Raw genomic sequence first — 25,520 nt, 5'->3', positions numbered from 1 at the left:
CCCTTTTTGCCTCTGCTACATGCTGCAGAAATGCTCCAAAGACACTAAAATCACACATTTCATGCAGTATCCCACATAATAAAGGTAATGATCAAAAAGACAGAGGGCTGCAGCTTTACATGGCACCTTTCGACGGCCGCTGCGAGGGCTGTGAGGACCGTAGGAAGCTGAAATTCGTAGTGTTACTTCCTGTTACCATTTTTGACGGTACGGTACGCACCACGAGGCAGGCGCCTTCTTAAATTTCTTCAGAAATTTTCTAGTTTAGCCATGATTGTCCAAATGAATTATACCATCATTAAAACTGGCTGTGAAGTAGGTCATGGTGTGTGTGCTGGGAGGTGTTTTATCATCCATTTGTCGTTATCAAGATATCCTGGTCAATATATGTGATATTGATTGTGGGTCTCTAGATTGAATCTTTACCATCGTTGTAACATTGTAAAGATCTAGTTGTTCATAATGCATGTAATGTGTTTCAGTGTTGGCTGCAGATGTTAAAGAAGAGGCTCCTGAAGAACAGAGTCCTGAGGGGGAGCAGCAGGAGTCAGAGGCCCTCCACATAAAGGAGGAACAGGAGGAACCCGGGGTCCATCAGGAAGGAGAGCAGCTCCTTGTGAAGAAGGAGACGGATACCAGGTTTCCATTAACTGCTGCTCATATCAACTGTAAGGATTTGTTTAGTTTGTTTGTGTGTCCCGTGTTGTAGCTAAAGGCCAAAGCTCACTGGATTCATTAACGTCCAATCAGACAAAATGTCAGCTCAGTCTGACTCTATGTGCTCCGATCCTCCCATCTTCAAACCATTTCGGCGAGGACAAGAGGGTCCAGTGACAGATCTCCTGACTATCTAGGTCTAGTGTTCATGTTAGTCTGCCGGTCTGTGAGGAAACACAAAGCTGCACAACAAGCTCAACCAAGATCCCAGTTTTCCTTTTTATTTTTCTCTACTTCTACTTTGTAGAAATGTGAGCCTGTGTGAAAAACATTAGCATATTATTACAGGGCTTCCTGTAGAACACTGTCGTTAAATGTTATTCCAAAAAAGTAAAAAACAAAATGTTATTGAAATGCAACACATGTTAGGATTACTTTATGAAATAATTTAGGACTTTTATACATTGTCTGAATTAAGGCTGTGCATATAAATCGATAAGATTAATATCGATGTTCTTAAAAACGATTTAATATCGATATTCTGGCTTTCAATATTGATTTACCTCTCAACCACTAGGGGCATTATTACAGCACACCATTACTGTTCACAGCGAGGAAGAGCAAGTGATATAAATTTAGTATAAACTCTCTGACATTAGCTGTGTTGTTGAATTTGCATAAAACATTTGCAGACGTTTTGTTCTTTTTCATGCGGAAAAAACAGCAACAAACACGGAGGCGCGTTGATGCCGACTGTTCTGAGTGAATAGAATAGACCCGCACCAAGTTCTGAGTGGTTGTAACTTTGCTAACCATAGTTACGCTACAGGCTCAGCAACTCCTGCTGTTTAGAGAGGGTGAGGAAGTTATGATCCTCCAGAAATGTTCTGTGCTGCACAGCGCTGCGGCTCCATCCTCCACATGCGTGTGCTGTAAGTTCATGAGTTAATCGGAACACGTGTTTAGATTATTGGATTATGGATCATAAACCAGCCCTCTCAATCGGAATACAATTTCATTCTGATAGGAATAATTTCTTGATTAAGCTTTAAGTTGTAATTTGCTAACAAAGTCTGAGTGAAGGCACCGTATTGGAGAGAGGAGCAGAGCTCTAAACTATTTCATTTATTTTTATTGTTATGTAACCATAATGAAATGTTGGTGAGACACTCAGAATGATAAGAACCAGACCCAAAAACACTGAGATATAAACATCCCTAAATTACACCCTAAAAAATTTAAAACTGTTAGAAGAAATACAAAGTATTAAATATCTAACACCTTTTTTGATTCCTCAACGAAAAATTTGAAAAACTTATAGAATAAATGTCATTGGAGGAAAAATATGTAGAAGGACAAATGTAGCATGTGGTATTTACATAACATGCAGCTTGTGCTGAAACAGTCTATGAAACTGGCTGGTGGTTTGATTGTAAAAAGTGTTGTTTTTGCCCTGGCTGCATTGTTATGCCCAGTTTCCCCTCCAAGTTCACTAGCGCATGGGTATGGTTCAACCAAACTGCATTTGACAAAAGTTTTGCAGCTTCACTTTTGTTGTTAAACATTGACAATTAAATGATTGACTTACAATCTAGTTACCAAAAACTTCCATGTTTGAAGCAAAAATATTTTTGTAATATAAAAAAGTATAATTTTTTTTTGTTCTTATTTGCTCTAAGTCCAAATATTGTATTTTGGAAAAATTTTGGTCCGATTCTTCGTTTAATTGTAAAAAGAATTGAACGACCAATCGATTATTACAATAATTATTAGCTGCAGCCTTAAATCTAACTAAATTACCCAAATATATCTTTATTAAAATGTGCCTCAGTTCAGGGGCCTGTGTTCAAAATACTTTTTAATTAGGGCTGGGCAAGTTAACGCGTTAATTTCGCGTTAATTCATTAGACTAATAACGGCGATATTTATTTTATCGCGCATTAACGCATGTTGCTCACATGCTTTCAGTCGGTGTCAGTCAGCAGGCGCGCTGACTGCAGCGCGCTGTCACGGCAGTGCGCTGTCACGGCAGCACTCTCCCGCTCCCCCTCCCCTCTCGTACATGGCTCAGCGGCGCCAGCCAATCAGCACGCAGGCTCAGCCTGGCCCGCCCACTCAGCTCTCACACAAACTTAATACACAAACAGCTGAGAGAGACCGCAGCAGCGAAAAAACATGAACAGGGGAAATAGCACCGTTTGGCTTTATTTTAATACCGTAAATGAAATCAAGCTGTATGTTTTGTAAAAAGCCGGTTCATTTCAGTGGAAACACAACAAATTTATCTAAGCACGTGAAAAAACATGAAAACGTCGAGCCCCAGAAACGGAGAGAGGAGACGAAACTTCTCTCATTGCCCGGACAGACCCACAGACGTCTCTGACTGAGGCGTTTCAGTCCTCCAGGGAACATCCAGGTAGATCAGTGGATGGATGGATGGATGGATGGATGGATGGATGTTACTGGAGCCCACACATAACATGTAATTAAGACCTTGAAAGAACCCTGTACATATATCAAAAAGTGTTATTTAAGATAAGATAACATTAGCTAATCCTTTTTTTATCCCACGACGGGGAAATTTATAGGATTAAAGCAACAGGCAGGTGCACACAACACAGACAAAATTACACAAGGATTGAAATATATAAGAGGTGGATTAGCGAAAAAACACTGAACATAACATTATCCATCCATCCATTTTCCAAACCGCTTTATCCCTCATGGGGTCGCGAGGGTTGCTGGTGCCTATCTCCAGCGTTCACTAGGCGAGAGGCGGGGTACACCCTGGACAGGTCGCCAGTCTGTCGCAGGGCACATAACATTATTATTATTATTATTATTATTATTATTATTATTTAATTGTAATAATAAAATAAAAACCACAAAACCCAAAAGGTCAACAGTTTCATGATACATCAAGCTTAGGGACTGGCTAATATACAGCAGGTCAAAAAAGGCCATATTTTGGCTGCAGTGCTTGCTGTTCTCTTATGAAGAAAAGATCAACTAGTGCACTAAATTCAATAGATGGGTTGAAAATATCCAGTATAAAATAAGTGCTACAAATGTTACAACACTTTTGTTCATATGGCAGCAGAACATTAAAATAAAAGTGCTCTTTACACTACTTTTGAATTAATTCTTGGAGTTTGTAAATACAATGCGATTAATCGCGATTAATCAGGGCGATTAATCGCGATTAAATATTTTAATCGTTGCCCAGCCCTATTTTTAATATACATAATGTGTTTCAATGTTTCCTGCAGATGTTAAGGTGATTGTTAAAGAAGAAGCTTCTTTAGACCACAGACCTTGTGCCGACCTGCATGACCCAAAGCCCCCCCACATAAAGGAGGAACAGGAGGGAGTCTACATCAGTCTGCCAGGAGAGCAGCTCAATGGAAAGGAGGTGATTAATGCCATCAGGTTTCCAGTCTCTGCTCCTCCCATAAAGAGTCTAGATGATGAACAGTCTCCTCTGCTCTCACAGCTTTATCCAGACCAAATTAAAGGCAGAGAGCTTCTAGAAGAGAATGATGGAGAAGAATCCTTCAGGATACAAGATCATGGAGATGCTTCTATTACTTTAGAGACCGAAGACATTGAGAAGGATGAAGAGGACAGTGATGTAGAGCACCCTCTCTCTGAGCTGAAACACTTGTCAGACTCTGGGGGGGAAAAAAGTACCACAGAGAAGAAAGATGGGGACTCACGAAGGAAAGTTCGGACAGGAACGGAGCTTAGCTGTGAAGACTGTGGCAAAACATTTATTGGAAAATATGCTTTAAACAGACACATGATAATCCATACAGGAGAAAAACGTTTCTGTTGTGATCTATGTGGACAAAGATTTAGCCTAAAAGCAAATTTAAACACGCACTTGAGAATCCACACAGGACAGAAGCCTTTCTGTTGTGATCTGTGTGGGCAAAGATTTATCCAAAAAACAAATTTAAACACACACATGAGAATCCACACAGGACATAAGCCTTTCTCTTGTGATATATGTGGACAAAGATTTATCCAAAAATCAAATTTAAACACACACATGAGAATCCACACAGGACAGAAGCCTTTCTCTTGTGATCTATGTGGACAAAGATTTAGTCAAAAATCAACTTTAAACACACACATGAGAATCCATACAGGACAGAAGCCTTTCTCTTGTGATCTATGTGATCAAAAATTTAGCCAAAAACAGCATTTAAACACACACATGAGAATACATACAGGACAGAAGCCTTTCTATTGTGATTTATGTGGACAAAGATTTAGCCTTAAAGCACATTTAAACCTACACATGAGAATCCACACAAAACAGAAGCCTTTCTTTTGTGATCTTTGTCAGGGGTCTTCAACCTTGGTCCTCAGGGCCCATTATCCTGCATGTTTCAGATGTGTCTCTGCTCCAACACAACTGAATCAAATGATTGCATGACCTCCTCAGCAGCCATCAAAGGCTGCAAAAGCCTGTTAATCACCCATTTATTTACTTCAGGTGTGTAGAGGTAGGGAAACATCTAAAACATGCAGGACAGTGGGCCCCGAGGACCAGGGTTGAAGACCTCTGATCTATGTGGACAAACATTTAGTTGAAAAGCACATTCAAACACACACATGAGAATCCACACAGGACAGAAGACCTTCTGTTGTGATATATGTGGACAAAGATTTAGCTGAAAAGAAGCTTAAAACACACACGAGAATCCATACAGGACAGAAGCCTTTCTGATGTGTTCTATAGCCCCTATTCCATTAAAAGCCCCAGCATTTAAAGCTCCAGGCTTTGGGTTTACTGGGGTAAACAAAAGTCTCTGGCTTTTGAATTTCCGTGTTCCTATTAGCTAGGGATCATTTATGTGAAACAGGCCCAATGAGGTATGGGAAGTTGGGAGAAAAAACGGCAGTACCATACTGGTCCAGCGGGTGGCGGCAAGAAGACAGCGATCAAATAGGCAAAGTGAGAGAAGCTGTATCCATATCCTGACTCTGGAGAAACAGGAGGACAATGTGCAACTGATGCCGTTGCATCTCCTCAGTCCCGTTTAAATCCGGGATCTCGTTCTTTCGGTCATGACCCAAAGCTCATGATCATAGATGAGGGTAGGAACGTAGATCGACAGGTAAATCGAGAACTTTGCCCTTTGGCTCAGCTCTCTCTTCACCACAACGGACCGGTACATCACCCGCTTCACAGCAGACGCAGCACCAATCCGCCTCTCAATCTCCCGCTCCATCTTCCCCTCATTCGTGAACAAGACCCCAAGATACTTAAAGTCCAACTCTCACTGGAAACGAGTTCAACGTACTGCCGGCAATGCGGGCCAGGCTCTGACACCAGTACAACTAACTTAATAAACGCTTAATAGCAACTTTCCAGGCACAACAAACAGATGCAGTCTGCAGGAAATCACAGACGGCTTGGCCGAGTAATAATACTGCAGCAGGTCTCCCCGGCGACACTGCTGTCTGTCTCTGCCACTCCCGACAAGTCCAAGCGGAGTTAAAAAAAAACTCACAAAAAACATCCTGGAGTTTACTCCTTGATGTTTTATGTGCTGTCATTAAAGGCAACAGTCTTCACTTGCTTTTCTCTTGTAGTCAAATCTTTTGTCACTCCATTTCATGTGTTTAGATTAAGCTGTAGCATAGGTGTGTTATTAGTCTATGCCTGCTGCTCTAAACACAAAGGTCCACCCTCCTAGATAGTGAGATTTCTTTAAGGGTGTGTGTTGTGTTCCCACCTTAGGAAGGGTGTCTTTTTTTCTGATTGTGTTTGCTTTTAGTTAACCATTGGGTCCCCCACAGCAAACCTCCATATTTAATTTAGAGAAACATGGATGTTCATTCTGGATAGGTGAATGATGTATAGGGATGTAATGATGTAGTCAAGCCCTGGTTTAATTTTTGATTTTATGTTCCTGATCTAATTCTTTTAACCTTTTAAAAAAATTAATGCTAATATAACCAATATATTTATTTTATTTTAGCATCTGCATTTTATTCCTTGTTGTTACAACTGTCATTGTTCAGTAAGAGAACTGAAATTACAAAAAAGACATGAAAATTAACTCATCATTTTGTAATATTTTTTTTCATCTGCATTTATGTCCGTGTATCATACTGCAACTGTCTGTTTTGTAAGTTCCAGAACTAAACATTAAAATAAATGTACATATGATTTTATTGCTATCATACTTTCTTTTATAATCAAGTTATTTATATAATTTGGACATTTATGTCTTTATATCAATCTGAACCTGTCCTAAAATGCTTTAACTAGTCTAACAACCTCCAAAACGCTTCACACTACACTGGTCATTCAACCTTTCACACACACATTCACACCCTAACGGTGGGGAGCTATGTTAGTAGCTACAGCTGCCCTGGGGCAGACTGACAGAGGTGAGGCTGCCATACAACGGTGCCACCAGGCCCTCTGACCACCGCCAACAGGTGAAGTGTTTTGCCCAAGGACACAACAACGGAGAAAGAGCGGGGAATCGAACCGGCAACCCACCAATTGCAGTTATAACTATTAACTTAATCCTCATATAATGTCTTATCAACTGTTGACTTAAAAGGTATAATATGAGCGCTAACCTTCGGACAACCAATCTCATATAAAAAATAATCTTCATCTATGAGAGTCTAGTAAAAAAAATGCCCCGATAACATTTGAGACACAAACTACTTAACTAACTAGAAACACACATCTACTATGCTTTTTCTGGCTCTTAGCAAAGGCGGATGCTTCTCTGCTCTTACGGCAGAAAGACTAAAAAAATTTGGCTATTTGGGACTCGCCACTGAGACACCAGCAATAATTTTGAAGGCTGACGGAAAATTCACAGCCAGCCTAAGACAAAAAAATCTCCTTGTTGTTGAATTGGGCACCCGATGCTGGCCTTAGAGGCTGGTTTTATCTCAATTTCTCCAGGATGTTATGCAAACATGATGCTCTACCCCCTGCCCACATTTATTCATGACACCTGTGATTTGCAAAAAGTGCTCTACTGAACTGCTGATAACATACTTACCATTATGCACTGTTTTAAGTTATTCATTGTTTATCAAATAACCCTCAGTCAGGTATTTTCCAGTGAATATCAGCCCAAACAGCTCATATTAGGACAATAGTTGAAAGGAATGATTTGAGCATTGGCATTCAAGAATTTATTAACAGAAATAAAGGAACATCCAAAGAACACCTCCGTAGAATGCTGTTAATCTGAATTAATACTATATTTCAATCAATAAATCCTTTCTACTAGGCTAGTAAAACTTAACTACTAAGCAAAAGCAAGATAAAGAAACGAATGAACTTTGTACACACGAGAAACCAAACGAAAAATAAAATGGTTGAAAACCATCATCACAATTATTCAGTGAATCCTGGTTCACTGCAGATCCAAGTTAGAGAACCAAAGTTCATCTTAAAGAATATGGAATGAGATCAAATTATGTCATCATCATGTTTGAAGCTTCATAACTCTGTCATTTCTATTCAGATCTAAATAAAACACCCATGGTTATTTGAAGCAGAACCCTTTCTTTCAAATGAAACAAGAATCAGCTTTATCCATCCATCCATTTTCTAACACACTTATCCCTTGTGGGATCACGAGGGGTGCCGGTGCCTATATCCAGCTGTCATTGGGAGAGGCGGGGTACACCCTGGACAGGTCGGCAGTCTATCGTCTATCACACACACTCTCACACCTAAGGAGAATTTAGAGAGGACAATTAACCTAACAGCCGGATTAAATCAGCTTTATCTGACTTGTAATGCATGACATATTCACCAAACTTCATAATAAAAACAACCCCGACGTTGCTTTGGAAATAATTTAAATAAAAACCTATCATGTTTGAAGCTTCATAGCTCTGTCATTTCTAGTCAGATCTAAATGGCAAGGCAAGGCAAGGCAAATTTATTTATATAGCACAATTCAGTACAGAGACAATGCAAAGTGCTTTACATGATTAAAATATAGGAAAATAAAACAGAATAAAAGCAAGTAGGGATAGTGTATAAACAAAAAAAGAACATTTGAAAACAGTAAAACATTTTAACTTGAACATTCAAAGGCAATTCTAAACAAATGTGTTTTTAATCTCGATTTAAAGGAACTCAGGCTTTCAGCACTTTTACAGTTTTCTGGAAGTTTGTTCCAGATAAGTGGAGCATAGGAACTGAATGCTGCTTCTCCTTGTTTGGTTCTGGTTCTAGGTATGCAGACCAGGGGTCCGTTCTTCGTACGTCGCTAACTCAGTTAGCAGGATTTCATTGTTGACGATTTGGCATGATCTTGGATCGTTTGGTTCTTCGAAAGACTTCCTGCACTTGTTGTCATAGCAACATGTGCGCCAGCTTGAGCCTGCTCCAGAGCAGGCTTATTTCATGTAAACAAGATTAGATCACGGCTGTATACGCGGAGGAGATGGGAAGTCTGCCGTAGCTATGTCCATTTTTACGACTGCAACCTGTTGCGGAAGGTGCAAGAATAATTTGCAGAGCTTTTTGAATTAATCGCGTATTGCGCAATAGACAGGATCCTTTAGAGCAGCGCGACAGTGTAGAGCTTTTTCTTGGTGGCTGTTATAAACAGACAAACACGTCATTTAACAGTGGCTTTTAAAGAGGAAAAAGTGGTGTTAGAGCCATAAATCTAAAATTTTAAGTTATTTGTATGGTGGTTTGCTTTTTATTTTTATCCTATTCAGTAAGAAGATTTGTTCGGGCCATTTTATTGTGAAGTTTAGTTTACTTTGAAAGGCTTGCTTCCTGTCGAGCCGTATATTGTATTAGAAAAAACTATGGATGGATTATCTAGACACGGAGCAATACAGTTTTACCGTGTAAACTGTGGATGACTTGGAAAAGGAAGATTTTAATTTTTTATGGATAAAGATTGTTTTTTTTTTTTTGTTAAAATTCCCAGTTTGCACGTGTCCTTTACTTCCAGTGTCTAAGGAATGACATAACATGACAATCTCTTGACATAACAAGTGCCTTTTTAAAATAAAGTATAATAATTAAAGACTACCATTTTGTAGAATATTCTTGTATTTCATTTTTACTTGTCCCCATGTTCTAGTGGGTCCCGTGGAGGCTCTGATATAAAAGAACACAGTACTTATTATTAAAATGCAAAAATTCATACTGTAGAAAGTGATAGAAACATCTACCATGGACAGTATTTACGCATTAATTTGTCTGCTGCTTTTTGCCAGCCCTCTCTCCTGACTTTAGCAGATTTTTAGGTGTTTTAATTAATGACTCAAATTCGGCATAACCTTCCATTAAAAGCTCGTGTTCTGCTTGGGAGAAAAACTGTGGGCGTTCTTTGCTGAACAGCCAATAGCAGCGCTGCTGATCATTGTTTCTACTATCGATACATTTCCCCTTTTAAACAAACGCATGAACGCGCAGTTGTCTCAGATAACCCAATCCAGCCATACTAATTGTAAACAACAGGTGTGTTCGAAGAACCCACTTAGCCGGATCAGGATTAGCCGGATGAAATCATCTTGGATGTCTCATTTGATCTTGGATGTTTTAAGCAACGTACGAAGAACGGACCCCAGGTTGGAGCCAGAAGACCTGAGTGGTCTGGAGGGTTTATACGCTGATAACAAGTCTGTGATGTATTTAGGTGCTAAGCCATTCAGGGATTTATAGACTAACAGAAGTATTTTAAAGTCTATTCTCTGAGATACAGGGAGCCAGTGTAATGACTTTAGAACTGGGGTTATGTGTTCTACTTTCTTAGTCTTAGTGAGAACGCGGGCAGCAGCGTTCTGGATCAGCTGCAGCTGTCTGATCCAATTTTTAGGCAGACCTGTGAAAACACCGTTGCAGTAATCAATTCGACTAAAAATAAACGCATGGATTAGTTTTTCCAGATCCTGCTGAGACATTAGTCCTTTAATCCTGGAAATGTTCCTCAGGTGATAAAAAGCCGACCTTGTAATTGTCTTTAGATGCTTTTGAAGGTTCAGGTCTGAGTCCATCAAATAAACCATCCCTGGTTATTTAAAGCACAACCTCAACTGTCAAATGAAACCAGATTCAGCTTTATCTGACTAGTAATTAAAGAGATATTCACGAAAATTCATAATAAAAACAAACCACATGTAATTATTTTGCGCATGTGCAAATGAGCCGACGAATCGCGCTTCCGGGACAGATCGGGCTGTGACGCACATAGATATCCATAATAAAGCCTTTATTATAGATATCTATGGTGACGCAGCTCTTCCCAACACGGATCCGGGTTCTTTGTGTTTTGTTGTGAGGCCAGAAGCGGGAGTGACGCTGAAAGAGAGCAGCAGCTGCTGCAGGTGATGAAGTCTGGAAAGAAGTCCAGCAGCTGGAGGCACAGCGGAGAAACTGGAGGGAAGCAGGAGCTCAAAGAGCGGCAGGACGCAGCAGAGGAGACACCAATGATGGGGGATGTTTTCCAGCCCAGAGTTCTGCTGCACCCATCAGGTTTGGAGATTTCCTTCTTCATGCTAACTGTGTGGATGGAGCTAAAGTTTAGGAGCCGTTTTCAGCAGCTGATGGATTCCTCCTCTTCATCAGAACTCGTTGCAGGGTTTCCCCCAGAAAACTGGCTAAGCCTGCAGCTCTGCTTAGGAGGTGCTAATGCTAGCTTAGCATGTAGCATAGGAGGTGCTAATGCTAGCTTAGCATGTAGGATAGGAGGTGCTAATGCTAGTATAGCATGTAGCAACATTCAGCATTAGGTTTTTCTTGTCTGTCTACCTGGTAAAGTTCCTCCAAGTTCATCTTGTCTAGAAAGGGATGTTTTCTTCTCGATGTTGCTTATGGAGGACCTATCCTGCCATCATTCAGAATACATACAGAATAAACAAATGAGTCAATGAAATAAATACTGTGCCAAAAGGTAGCTAAAATATGTGTGCCATTAAATGCAACAAGATTATTATTAAAATCAAAAGACATTTATTCAATAATTGACGAACTAAATGGCTACAAAGCTCTCCTTGTCCAACCCATTCTGGCAGGGGTCTGCAAACTGTGGCTTTAGAGCCACAAATGGCTCTTTGGACCTTCATCAGTGGCTCTAATAACTTAACTGGCTAAAAATGATAAAGAACCTACTAATGTTTTATCGTAAATATAAAAACATATGAAGAATTTAGCAATTATTAAATGTTTTAATAGAAAAAAATGCATTGAATTTCCACAACAGAATGACACTAAAAAGATACCAGTGATCATTTTTGGGTTGAAGCTGTCCATTCCTGATGGGGCTGGGTGATGTGTTGCAGCCATTTAAAAAGCTTTTGTACTCACAAAATGGGGCCTTTCCACGAAAAAGTTGCGATCAATTAAAAAAAAACAAAAAACAACATATGCTCATTTTGGAGACTGGGAAAATTGCAGATGGCAAAGTGATGAAATGCAGCCAAACTGCATCATGATTCATGTTAGACGATCAATTTCACTCCATATGAGACTTTAATCATCAGCATTCAAAACCACAGTGTTATTCATGCTCGCGCTGATGACAGATAACTATACAAAAGGTGGTAAAAGCCAAACAATAATAGTGGGTTTTAAGGCACGTTTTAAAAGTGGGCAGTGAAGGAGCCTCTCTTATGTGCAGGGGTGGTTATTCCATAACTTACGATATAAAAGCATGGTTCAAAAAAAAGATTATCTAACATCTTAATCTTTAATTTATATGCCCTATTAGGGGAATATGTGTAGTTGGGATTTGCATCTGTTAAGATAATTTAGCCATGATTGTCCAAGTGAATTATACCAACAATAAAACTGGCTGTGAAGTAGGTCATGGTGTGTGTGCTGGGAGGTGTTTTATCATCCATTGATCGTTATCGAGATATCCTGGTATATATCATATATTGTGATATTGATTGTGGGTCTCTAGATTGAATCTTTACCATTGTTGTAACATTGTAAAGATCTAGTTGTTCATAAAGCATGTAATGTGTTTCAATGTTGGCTGCAGATATTAAAGTAGAGGCTCCTGAAGAACAGAGTCCTGAGGGGGAGCAGCAGGAGTCAGAGCTCCTCCACATAAAGGAGGAACAGGAGGAACCCGGGGTCCATCAGGAAGGAGAGCAGCTCCTTGTGAAGGAGGAGACTGATACCAGGTTTCCATTAACTGCTGCTCCTATCAACAGTAAGGATTTATTTACTTTGTTTGTGTGTCCGTGTTGCAGCTAAAGGCCAAAACTCACTGGATTCATTTGCTTTCTATCAGACAAAATGTCAGCTCAGTCTAACTCTACGTGCTCTGATCCTCCCATCTTCAAACCATTTCGGCGAGGACAAGAGGGTCCAGTGACAGATCTACTGACTCTCTAGGTCTAGTGTTCATGTTAATTTGCCGGTCTGTGAGGAAACACAAAGCTGCACAACAAGCTCAACCAAGATCCCAGTTTTTATTTTTATTTTTATCTACTTCTACTTTGTGTTCTAAAATGCTTTATTGTTTGGGTACGATAAAGTCTGGGCCTGTATTTGCACAAAATGTGAGCCTGTGTGAAAAACATTAGCATATTATGAACAGGGCTTCCTATAGGACACTGTCGTTAAATGTTATTGAAATGCAACACATGTTAAGGTTACTTTATGAAATAATTTAGGACTTTTATACATTGTCTGAATTAGGACTGTGCATATAAATCGATAACATTAATATTGATGTTTTTAAAACGATTTAATATCGATATTCTGGCTTTCAATATTGATATACCTCCCAATCCCTAGGGGGCGTCATTACAGCCATTACTGTTCACAGCGAGGAAGAGCAAGTGATACGAATTTGCAGAACGGCCGACAGGATTTTAGAAGCTCCTTCGTCCCTAAAATGAGACGTTTGGGCACATTTTTGGTTTCTGTGATACGTTAAATGCATTGAAACAAATGCACTTTATTTTCCTGTTTTAATATATCAGTGTTCAATAAATTGAACATAAATATAATACTAGGCTGGTTTTGTTGATTGAATGACGTTGAGCATTAATTTAAAAGTAATAAATATTAATATTGGAGTCAAATCAAACTGAGCTATATCGAGAATTGTATCGAATCGGCTCATCCTAGATGATACCCAGTCCTAGTATAAACTCTCTGACATTAGCTGAGTTGTTGAATTTGCATAAAACATTTGCAGACGTTTTGTTCTTTTTCATGCGGAAAAAACAGCAACAAACACAGAGGCGCGTTGGTGCCGACTGTTCTGAGTGCAAAGAATGGACCTGCACCAGGTTCTGAGTGGTTGTAACTTTGCTAACCATAGTTACGCTACAGGCTCAGCAACTCTTGCTGTTTAGAGAGGGGGAGGAAGTTACGATCATCCAGAAATGTTCTGTGCTGCACAGCGCTGCGGCTCCATCCTCCACATGCGTGTGCTGTAAGTTCATGAGTTAATCGGAACATGTGTTTAGATGAACGGTGATCAGATTGTGGATCATAAACCAGCCCTCTCAATCGGAATACAATTTCATTCTAGGAATAATTTCTTGATTAAGCTTTAAGTTGTAATTTGCTGGCAAAGTCTGAGTGACCAGACCCAAAAACACTTACAGAAGAATGAGACATAAACATCCCTAAAGTACACCCTCAAAAATGTAAAACTGTTAGAAGAAATACAAAGTATTAAATATCTAACACCCTTTTTGATTCCCCAAGTTCACTAGCACATGGGTATGGTCCAACCAAACTGCATTTGACAAAAGTTTTGCAGCTTCACTTTTGTTGTGTTAAACATTGACCATTACATGATTGACTTACAATCTAGTTACCAAAAACTTCCATGTTTGAAGCAAAAATATTTTTGTAATATAAAAAAAGTATAATTTTTTTTGCTCTTATTTGCTCTAAGTCCAAATATTGTATTTTGGAAAGTGGAAATAAAACTTTTTTTTTTTTGTCCGATTCTTCGTTTAATTGTAAAAAGAATTGAACGACTAATCGATTACTACAATAATCATTAGTTGCAGCCTTAAATCTAACTAAATTACCCAAATATATCTTTATTAAAATGTGCCTCAGTTCAGGGGCCTTTGTTCAAAATAATTTTTAATATACATAATGTGTTTCAATGTTTCCTGCAGATGTTAAGGTGATTGTTAAAGAAGAAGCCTCTTTAGACTACAGACCTCGTGTTGACCTCCATGACCCAAAGCCCTCCCACATAAAAGAGGAACAGAAGGAAGTCTACATCAGTCTGCCAGGAGAGCAGCTCAATGGGAAGGAGGTGATTAATGCCATGAGGTTTGCAGTGGCTGCTCCTCCTATAAAGAGTCTGGATGATGAACAATCTCTGCTGCTCTCACAGCTTTATCCAGACCAAATTGAAGGCAGAGAGTTTCCAGAAGAGAATGATGGAGAAGAATCCTTCAGGATACAAGATCATGGAGGTGCTTCCATTACTTTAGAGACCGAAGACATTGAGAAGGATGAAGAGGACAGTGATGTAGAACACGCTCTGTCTGAGCTAAAACACTTGTCAGACTCTGGGGACAAAAAAAGTTCTACAGAGAAGAAAGATGTGGAGTCACGAAGGAAAGTTCGGACAGGAACGGAGCTTAGCTGTGAAGACTGTGGCAAAACATTTATTGGAAAATATGCTTTAAACAGACACATGATAATCCATACAGGAGAAAAATGTTTCTGTTGTGATCTATGTGGACAAAGATTTAGCCTAAAAGCAAATTTAAACACGCACTTGAGAATCCACACAGGACAGAAGCCTTTCTCTTGTGATATTTGTGGACAAAGCTTTATCCAAAAATCAAATTTAAACACACACATGAGAATCCACACGGGACATAAGCCTTTCTCTTGTGATCTATGTGGACAAAGATTTATCCAAAAATCTAATTTAAACACACACATGAGAATCCACACAGGACAGAAGCCTTTCTGTTGTGATCTATGTGGACAAAGATTTAATCAAAAATCCGCTTTAAACAAACACATGAGAATACATACAGGACAGAAGCCTTTCTCTTGTGATCTATGTGGACAAAAATTTAGCCAAAAACAACATTTAAACACACACATGACAATACATACAGGACAGAAGCCTTTCTCTTGTGATCTATGTGATCAAAAATTTTGCCAAAAACAACATTTAAACACACACATGAGAATCCACACGGGACAGAAGCCTTTCTGTTGTGATCTGTGTGGACAAAGCTTTATTCAAAAAGGAAATTTAAACAGACACATGATCATCCATACAGGACAGAAGCCTTTCTGTTGTGATCTATGTGGACAAAGATTTACCCTAAAATCAGCTTTAAACAGACACATGAGAATTCATACAGGACAGAAGCCTTTCTTTTTGTGATCTTTGTCAGGGGTCTTCAACCTTGGTCCTCAGGGCCCATTATCCTGCATGTTTCAGATGTGTCTCTGCTCCAACACACCTGAATCAAATGATTGCATGACCTCCTCAGCAGCCATCAAAGGCTGCAAAAGCCTGTTAATCACCCATTTATTTACTTGAGGTGTGTAGAGGTAGGGAAACATCTAAAACATGCAGGACAGTGGGCCCCGAGGACCAGGGTTGAAGACCCCTGATCTATGTGGACAAACATTTAGTTGAAAAGGACATTCAAACTCACACATGAGAATCCACACAGGACAGAAGCCCTTCTGTTGTGACCTATGTGGACAAATATTTAGCTGAAAACAAGCTTAAAACACACATGAGAATCCATACAGGACAGAAGCCTTTCTGTTGTGCTCTATAGCCCCTATTCCATTAAAAGCCCCAGCATTTAAAGCTCCAGGCTTTGGGTTTACTGGGGTAAACAAAAGTCTCTGGCTTTTGACTTTCCGTGTTGCTATTAGCTAGGGATCATTTATGTGAAACAGGCCCAATGAGGTATGGGAAGTTGTGAGAAAAAACGGCTGTACCATACTGGTCCAGCGGGTGGCGGCAAGAAGACAGCGATCAAATAGACAAAGTGAGAGAAGCTGTATCCATATCCTGACTCTGGAGAAACAGGAGGACAATGTGCAACTGATGCCGTTGCATCTCCTCAGCCCCGTTTAAATCCGGGATCTCGTTCTTTCGGTCATGACCCAAAGCTCATGATCATAGATGAGGGTAGGAACATAGATCGACAGGTAAATCGAGAATTTTGCCCTTCGGCTCAGCTCTCTCTTCACCACAACGGACCGGTACATCACCCGCTTCACAGCAGACGCATCACCAATCCGCCTCTCAATCTCCCGCTCCATCTTCCCCTCATTCGTGAACAAGACCCCAAGATACTTAAAGTCCAACTCTCACTGGAAACGAGTTTGACTTACTTCCGGCAATGCGGGCCAGGCTCTGACACCAGTACAACTAACTTAATAAACTCTTAATAGCAACTTTCCTGGCACAACAAACAGATGCAGTCTGCAGGAAATCACAGACTGCTTGGCCGAGTAATAATACTGCAGCAGGTCTCCCCGGCGACACTGCTGTCTGTCCCTGCCACTCCCGACAAGTCCAAGCGGAGTTAAAAAAAACCCCACATAAAACATCCCGGAGTTTACTCCTTGATGTTTTATGTGCTGTCATAAAGGCAACAGTCTTCACTTGCTTTTCTCTTGTAGTCAAGTCTTTTGTCACTCCATTTCATGTGTTCAGATTAAGCTGTAGCATAGGTGTGTTATTAGTCTATGCCTGCTGCTCTAAACACAAAGGTCCACCCTCCTAGATAGTGAGATTTCTTTAAGGGTGTGTGTTGTGTTCCCACCTTAGGAAGGGTGTCTTTTTTTCTGATTGTGTTTGCTTTTAGTTAACCGTTGGGTCCCCCACAGCAAACCTCCGTATTTAATTTAGAGAAACATGGATATTCATTCTTGATAGGTGAATGATATGTAGCGATGTAATGATGTAGTCAAGCCCTGATTGAATTTTTGATTTTATGTTCCTGATCTAATTCTTTTAACCTTTTAACAAAATGAATGCTAATATAATCAATATGTTTCTTTTATTTTAGCATCTGCATTTTAATCCTTGTTGTTACAACTATCATTGTTCAGTAAGAGAACTGAAATTACCAAAAAAAAACATGAAAATTAACTCATCATTTTGTAATATTTTTTTTCATCTGCATTTATGTCTATGTATCAACTGTGTGTTTTGTTAGTTCCAGAACTAAAAATGAAAATAATTGTACAAATGATTTTATTGCTATCATAAATTCTTTTATGATCAAAAGTTATTATTTATACATGACACAATGGTTGACTTTACCAGTTCTTCCTGGTTGTCTTGGAGACCCTGTCCCCAGCATTCTATGTGTGCTGATAACTTATGGAGACTAGTGAAATCTCCAAGAGGTATCTGCTCACCGTCATCTTTTACTAGTGAAAAGAAAGAAGAGACAAATAAAATAAGTATCAAATGTAACATTTCTTCTTTGAATCAGATATAAATTATAGCAAAGACTCACACTCTTGAGAATTGTCTTCTTTTGTCCTGTTGCCAGTTGGCCCCAATGGTGTTCCTGCTAATGGGGAATAAGATGTAGAAAAAAAGTTACATGCATTATTGTTTAAAGTAGATGAAGACATGAAAGGCATAAATATTAAATGTGCATACTTAAGACTGGGCGAATGTGGCTTGATGGGTTAAGTAGTTGTCTTGCCATCAAGATTCCAGCTTCCCCTTGTCCCATGTTGATGTGCCCCTGAGCAAGGCACTTAACCCCAAGTTGCCTACCAAGCTGTGTATTGGTGTATAAATATGTAAGTGTAATTGGGTGAATGTGGCTCTAGTGTAAAGCACTTTGAGTGGTCAGTATGACTGTAAAAAGCGCTAGATAAGTTCAGTCCATTTACCCTTCCATGGCTGTCACACTGCATTGCAATATATCTGAAGGAACAATCATGCTAAATTGGTCTTTCACTCTTGTATTCTTTGCCATGTTGTAATGATGCAGTTTTTTTCTCATCCCTGAAAACAGCTGCTCCACACACTGGCTGATAAGACCAGCAAGCTCAGGCACAAACTCCAGCTTTCTCAGAATCTTCCTCTGGTCTTTGTCGTTCCCTAGAGGAACACATCGTTGACAGCAAAATGCTGTGAGCACCCAGTGAGAGGGTGACCATCCTTTGTCAGATTGCATCTTAGAATTTTTCAGCCAATGCATGTTGACATGAACATTGCCCTCTGAGGCCTGCTTAATGTTCTCTGAGGTGGAATCTAGTAACCTTCCTTGAAAAGGGGCAAAGATACCTGGCTGGCTGCAGTAGCCATGCAATGCCAGGCCCCTGGCATAATCGTACACTGACAGATTGGGAAAGTGTTTCCAGGATAGCAACAGATCCACAAAATCTCGTGGAGACGCTGCTCTAGGGTTGAATTTGACTGAATACACAACCCCACATAGACAAGTTATTATGGCCCAAACACCTGTAGGACAACAGAACAAAACATAGCATGAGTAAAAACTGACATTAGGAAAATGTATAGCCAACCTACATAACTACATAATACTATACATTTTTTTAACAAGCTACGAGGTGAAATTATCTATGTATTATCATATTGTTTAACTTACCAGAGGCACCCCACACCTTCTTAGACTTAGACAACTTTATTTGTCATTTTGTATGCACAGAGTGCGTACAGAATGACATTTCGTTGCATACAGCTTGTAAATTGCAGTAAAATTAAATTACAGTATAAGGTGCAGCAGTGATTTGAAGTAAACAATTGAAATGTAAACAATGCAGGAGAAGTCACGGTGTACAGGTGAGTATTTTTAAAAACCATTTATATGTACAGAATTGATTGTGCAAAGGGCATTTGTGTGAGAATACAGCTTGTAAATACAGTAAATTTAAATTACAGTAAATTTAAATTTACTGTTACTGTTCTTAAGCACCTTGTTGTAGGTGACTGTACTGGACATTTTCTCAGTCTCATGGCAAGATTCACTTTGGACCCTTTGTCATTCACACCACACTGTTTGCACAGTGCCCTGACTTCCTCTACCTGTTGTGAAAATGCATTTGAGATAATATTGTCACCAGCATATAAGTAATTCTTGTCAGCACAAAAGGGAGGATTTTGCATATTTCATCCACTCATTCTCCGTGAAGTTCACAAGCTCATCTGTGAGCCGCTCCTCATTTATTTTATCATATTCAACAAAGTTTTCATCATCCCCATCATTTGTCATTTTGGGGCTTTGGATTTTTTTCATTTTCGGTGATTAAGACAGAATTTAACCTACATGTGTTTTGGCCAATCCATGGAGCCCAGTGATGGTAACTTGGGGGGTGGGGGGGGGGGGGGGGGGGGGGGGGTACAACAAAAGGGTTCTTCCGACCACCTTTGTGAACAAATGAAAAGAGTATTACCTATTATTAATTACAAAAGTGAACACTCAAGCTGTTCTGTCTTTTCACATGGCTTACATGGAATTGAACCATGACTGATCATTTTTGTGGCCACAGCATGCCATAAATTGTTTATGTCCACATGACCATTGTAACAAAAGGCGGGCTTTAGGTTTCACTCACTGTTAGAACAAGAGTGTGTTTTTCAAAGCTTAATCACTTAAAAAACTCCGAACATGACAGTTGATACAGAATATGACAACTGTGTTATTCAAGGAGATGGTTAATATGACTTTCCACTTCAGGGGCAGAGAAGGTGCTTCAAAAACAAAGTAAAATATGTAAAATAACAGCCTATCAAACTCAAATGGCATATTGAAAACACCTTTCTTGTGAAGACCCATCACAACTGTTGGGTTGTATCCACATGAGACACAACTGTAAGTGTAGTCATGGTTGGTAAGTGCCTCAAAATGAAGGTATGCCTGAAGAACCCTCTCCTTGTTCAAAAAGGACACCTTTTCTGTTGTCTATTATTTTGATCACTTAACTGATTGCCACATGTGTCTGGGTAAATGATGAAAATTCGTATTCTAATGTGTATTCAAAATGTAAGTAGTATCACCTTTTGTTTAACAGTAATGATATGTATTGACATCAGCCTTTATTGCAAATTGTAATAAGGTCGGCTTGCGTAATTACGCAACAGAGCTCCCTGCGCCATAGAAGAGATTTGTCTGGTCATAGATCTACACTGACACACAAACCTTTAGTTTTCATTGCCTGGATGTGAATCTGATAATTCATATTGTCTCTTTTATAATCAACTACAATATTTTCTTGTTAAAGTCAGAAAAAAAAGATTGTGTCATGTTGTTGAGCTGTTTTTGAAGAACTGCTTGCAAAACAACTATATTTCCCCCTTTAAAAAAACTAATAATACTCTCAACTCAACATTATTTATACAATCTACAAACTAGTAATTCAAAACAGAGTAAAAAGTTAAAGCCAGCAAAATGTAAAAAAAAAAAAAAATGCAGATCCAAAAGGAAACTTCAGAATCTAACATCTCAAACTATGTTTTAAGAGAACATTAAACAAAGAAAGTGAAATGGCCCTCCTGATATGTAAATCTACTGTGCAATGACAGAGAAAGTGTGGTTACCTCTTTGCACTCTTTGATTTTTGGATGACTAATAAAAACTGATCTGTATACCTTAGCAAACAAGAGGGAGCGTGCAGATGAAGCAGGTCTGACAGACCCTGGAAAGTAAGGCATGTATTTCTAAGAATAATTCATTAAGATCCTAGAGAGCTTCTCCTAATACAAAACTCTTACATTGGTGAAACAGCAAAATCTGTGATCTGTTGTGCAGAAAACTTGTGGTTTTCGCTTTTGGTTCAAATAAAAACTAATTGTGAGATAACCTTTAAACCAATATCAGGACAATAGTTGAAAGGGATGATTCGAGCACAGGTGTTCTTTTAACAGCAAACTGCACACACATAGAATAAATGAGTGACAACTTCTCTTCAAGTTCAAGAATTTAACAGAAATAATATGAATATCCAAATAACATCACTATATAATCCTGTTTATCTGAATTAACACTATATTCAACTAACAAATCCGCTCCACTAGGCTAGCGAAACTTAACTAAAACTACTAAGCAAAATGAATATAAAAAGAAGCTAAGGAAATATGTACACACATAACAAACAAAAGACAAAATAAAAGTGGGTGATTATCATCAGAATATTTCAGTGAATCCTGGTTCCCCGCAGGTCTGAGTTAAAGAACCATAGTTCATTCCATAGTTCGAAGTTTTATAGTATTGCCCAACAAAGGCCTTGTTATGGCTTAGATAACATGCAAATTGGACCAAAACAGGTCCACCCCTTAGTAATGGGGAGTCAGGTCATTGTTGGCCTGCAAATTAACTGAAACTGGGCCACGCCTCTGCATTAGGGAGTCGTTGGGGTCGTTATTGGCCTGGCTTGCAGGAGCGATGTTTTGATCACCTGCATGGAGGTGAGGATTGAGGTGATAATTGGAAAGAATCAACCCTATTGCTCCTAAGTCCTCCTCCTCCATTTAAGGTTGTTTTTCTCTCTTAACTTGGGAAAAAAGTCCAGTTGTTTGTTTTTTAACTTTTTTGGAATGACTATGACCTGGATGATTGAGAATCTTCCCCAACCATAGTCCATCTTAAAGAACATGAAATGATCTTAAATTTGCGTAACTAATTCAGAACAACATTTGGTATGTGTTTCAACCCATTTACAATGCAAATCCTGAGTTAAACAAAACATTATTTGATACAATAACATTTTAAAGAATGATTTGCTCTGTAAAATCATTAACTTTAGGGACGTTTGATTTTATTAATGCGATTATACCTCCGGGAGGTAGGGGTCGCAGTAGCCACCGGTAACTAAAATTAAAAAGCTTCGGCTTTATTTTAGTCGGAATAAGTAGATCGGATAAGAGAAACATCAGTATCCCAGCAGTGTATAAAATCCTGGTGGAGATAATGTTTTTTTTATATAACCATAAAAACATACTTGAATTACAACAATAATGGCATCTTATCAAAATGCTCCATGTATTTTAAAACACCATGTAAACGCATTACGTAAACCTTCCAAATAAACCATTTAACTTTCCCTGTTTGTTTCTCTGCCAAACCTGTTGGTGCCTCGGTGTGAGTTCGGTTCACTTTGGGCATCCAAGGGAGAGCAGTGGTCCAACAAAACGTTGGTTATTTCAGCAGTGGGCTAGCGGCTCTGCGGCTAGCTGAAGCGTGGTCGGGGTAGGCCAGTCCGAGGTCCTGTATGCAGTCTCTGATTTGATCGCAGCGGGCAATTTCAGCTCAGCTCTTGTCTCAGCTTGGCCCAGTTAGGATGGGAGCCCGCTCTGCACCGTCTCGCGTCAGCTTTCCTACAACAGCTGACAAAAATAAACAAAGCTGTTTCTACATTCTTTACTTATGCGGCTGGTTGCGCAGAAGTGAGACTGCAAACTTAACTTCAATCTAGTCGCCAGATTTCCGAACTCAGTCGGGTCCTCTGCTCTGCAGAGGACGAGTTTCTCCCCATTGCTGTCCCAAAGAAACAGCAAGAACTGAGTTTCATCGATGCACATTTTTACTCAGCTTGTGGGTCTTTCGGGCCCCATGAGGCCCTTTGCCTGGCTGGCTTGTCCAGGGTGGACTCTCTCTCCTTGAGAGTCCCAGGAAGAAGTGGAGTGTGAGGAGTGGTCTATGGGATCAAAGCTTTATAGCACTGATGGCATCCTGCTGAAGGAGGCTGTCCCTGCGTGGATGTGTGAAATTCTAATGCTTACAACCCATCCCGACTTCTTCCCCATGGTGCATCTTTACAATTCAATCTGAATTCTAGTCCATGGCTATGATGGCATAACACCATATTAGACACAAAGGGGGGGGGGGGGTAGGTTTTACTGAGCAACAAGTTTACAGACTGAAAAAAGTAATTGGTAAAGTTAGAAAGCAATTTTGAATCCCATGAAATGCACAGGTACTTTAATATTTTGTATAGCTGTTTGGTATGTTATTTTTAATCTCTCACCCAATATGGATTATTTTAAAATAGCATCCTTGAACATCGATAAGGCTACAGAGGCAGTAAAAAGTGCAGATTTATCAAACAATAAACCGCAAAAGAATTGATGTATTATTTTTGCAAGACACTCATAGTGATCTGTCAAATGAAATGGATTGGCATAAGGAGTGGAAGGGGGAAATTGTTTTAAGTCATGGCACATCTCTGAGCGCAGGAGTGGGATTCCTCTTTTCAAGAGCTTTCACTCCAGGATCACTGGAAGTCAAACAAATTGTTCCAGGAAGGTGTCTTTTAATGTGGTTTAATCGATATTTATGCTCCAATTACCAATACAGAGAAAAAGCGTTTTTTAGAAGAAATTGGGTAGAGGTTAGGGGATTGTGGGTCTGAGGATTACGTTTTTATAGGAGCGGATTTTAATTGTACAGAGGATGATTCTCTAGATCGCAATCAGGCAGAGCTGCATGTAGCAGCTCAGCGCGCTCTGCGGCAGCTGGTCTCGTCACGTGGTCCCACATGAAAGAAAACCACATTTCATTAGCTCGTCTTGACTGGTTTTATTGTTTTAAACAACATTTTAATGTGTTTAAAACTTGCCAGATTTTACCAGTAGGTTTTAGGTAGTGTTTTTATGAGAAACATTTTACCTAAAAGTGCTTACTGACATTTTAACTCAGTTTTTGGACTGGTTTTAGACAGAGAAAGAGTGATTTTATCTGTCTGCAACAGTGGTGGGACTACGGTAAAGTTCAAATAAACTGGTGTGTCAGCAGCACAATCTCAACGTTACTCGTGATATTACCAGATCTAATAAAGATCTGGAGATTAAACGCAGTAATAATTACGTCTGTAGCCCTTACGGTTGCAGAGATATGGGGTGTTGTTCGAGGGAGAGTTTTACCATTGTTTCCCAATGAGACAAGGTCACACATACAGTACACTCACACAGACACATAGACCTCATGCATACTGTTTAGTGTACTGTTGCGAGTCCATGAAAGGCATGGACTCGCGTAAGAGGTCCATGCCTTCCCATGAGGTCAGGGAATCAGGATTTGATTCCCTGACCTCATGTAAGAGGGCAGGCCTGTTCAAAATTTCTTCAGAAATTTTCTAGTTTATCATTCTTCCTTCACCGTTAATGCAGCCCGAACCATAGCATGCACCCCCACAATGATGTAATACTGTAATTTCACTCTGGAATTATTGAAGTATTTCTGATTCAGATTCTGAATATAGGAGATGTCTTGAAAAATCAGAGCTGATACTCCCAAACGACACATGTTTTCGCATCGTTGCCTCTCCTTAAACAGTTTGATGTACAGGCATGAGACTTTCAGACCCTTCTGGCACTCACAAAAAAGGAATTTTGTGGATAACTTTTACGGTTCTGCAGCAGTAACAATTTGTTCGGGAGTACCGAATCTTCAAATCGCTGAAATAGCTTCAGACTCAAATCCTTCCAAAGGATCCACTTTTTTACATCGTCGCCATGGCTATATGCTTGTCTAACATATTAGTGATATAAAATTAAACTTACTTTAAATTAATACATAAATAACTAAATTATAAATTTAAGTAAGTAATACTTTTATTAATTCCCAAAACGACTGAAATGCTGTATTACATCCCAAACCAATTTCAGAATGACCAGCAACACAATTGTTTTTTCAGTGGCATTGTCTTTTTGTGATGAGAAACAATAAATTCAAATTATCTAGCAGATTTAAATAAACACAATGTCAACACTCCTTTTATATGAGCAAAATAAACTGTGAAACAGCAACATTTACCAAGCAAAGCAAATGAATCCACAATTTGTGTTTATGTTATAATAACTTTAGTTACTTAGACCCATGAAAAAAGTAATGTATACATGTAATGACATGCCGACCCATTCAGATTTTCCAGGTAA

General features: G+C 39.3%; 1 long non-coding RNA gene across 1 annotated transcript; it reads left to right on the top strand.

Moving 5' to 3' along the window:
- The first annotated feature begins 623 nt into the window (after positions 1–623).
- LOC118557788 lies at positions 624–15,248 on the top strand. The gene is made up of 2 exons (XR_004928008.1): positions 624–668; positions 14,779–15,248. It is a non-coding gene; the product is annotated as an uncharacterized LOC118557788 (long non-coding RNA).
- The last annotated feature ends 10,272 nt before the right edge of the window (positions 15,249–25,520 follow it).

The sequence above is a fragment of the Fundulus heteroclitus genome, chromosome 24 (assembly GCF_011125445.2).
Source record: "Fundulus heteroclitus isolate FHET01 chromosome 24, MU-UCD_Fhet_4.1, whole genome shotgun sequence".
Lineage (NCBI taxonomy): Eukaryota > Metazoa > Chordata > Actinopteri > Cyprinodontiformes > Fundulidae > Fundulus > Fundulus heteroclitus.
The sequence above is the reverse complement of the archived record's forward strand: the minus strand, read 5'-3'. Positions and strand labels throughout refer to the sequence as shown.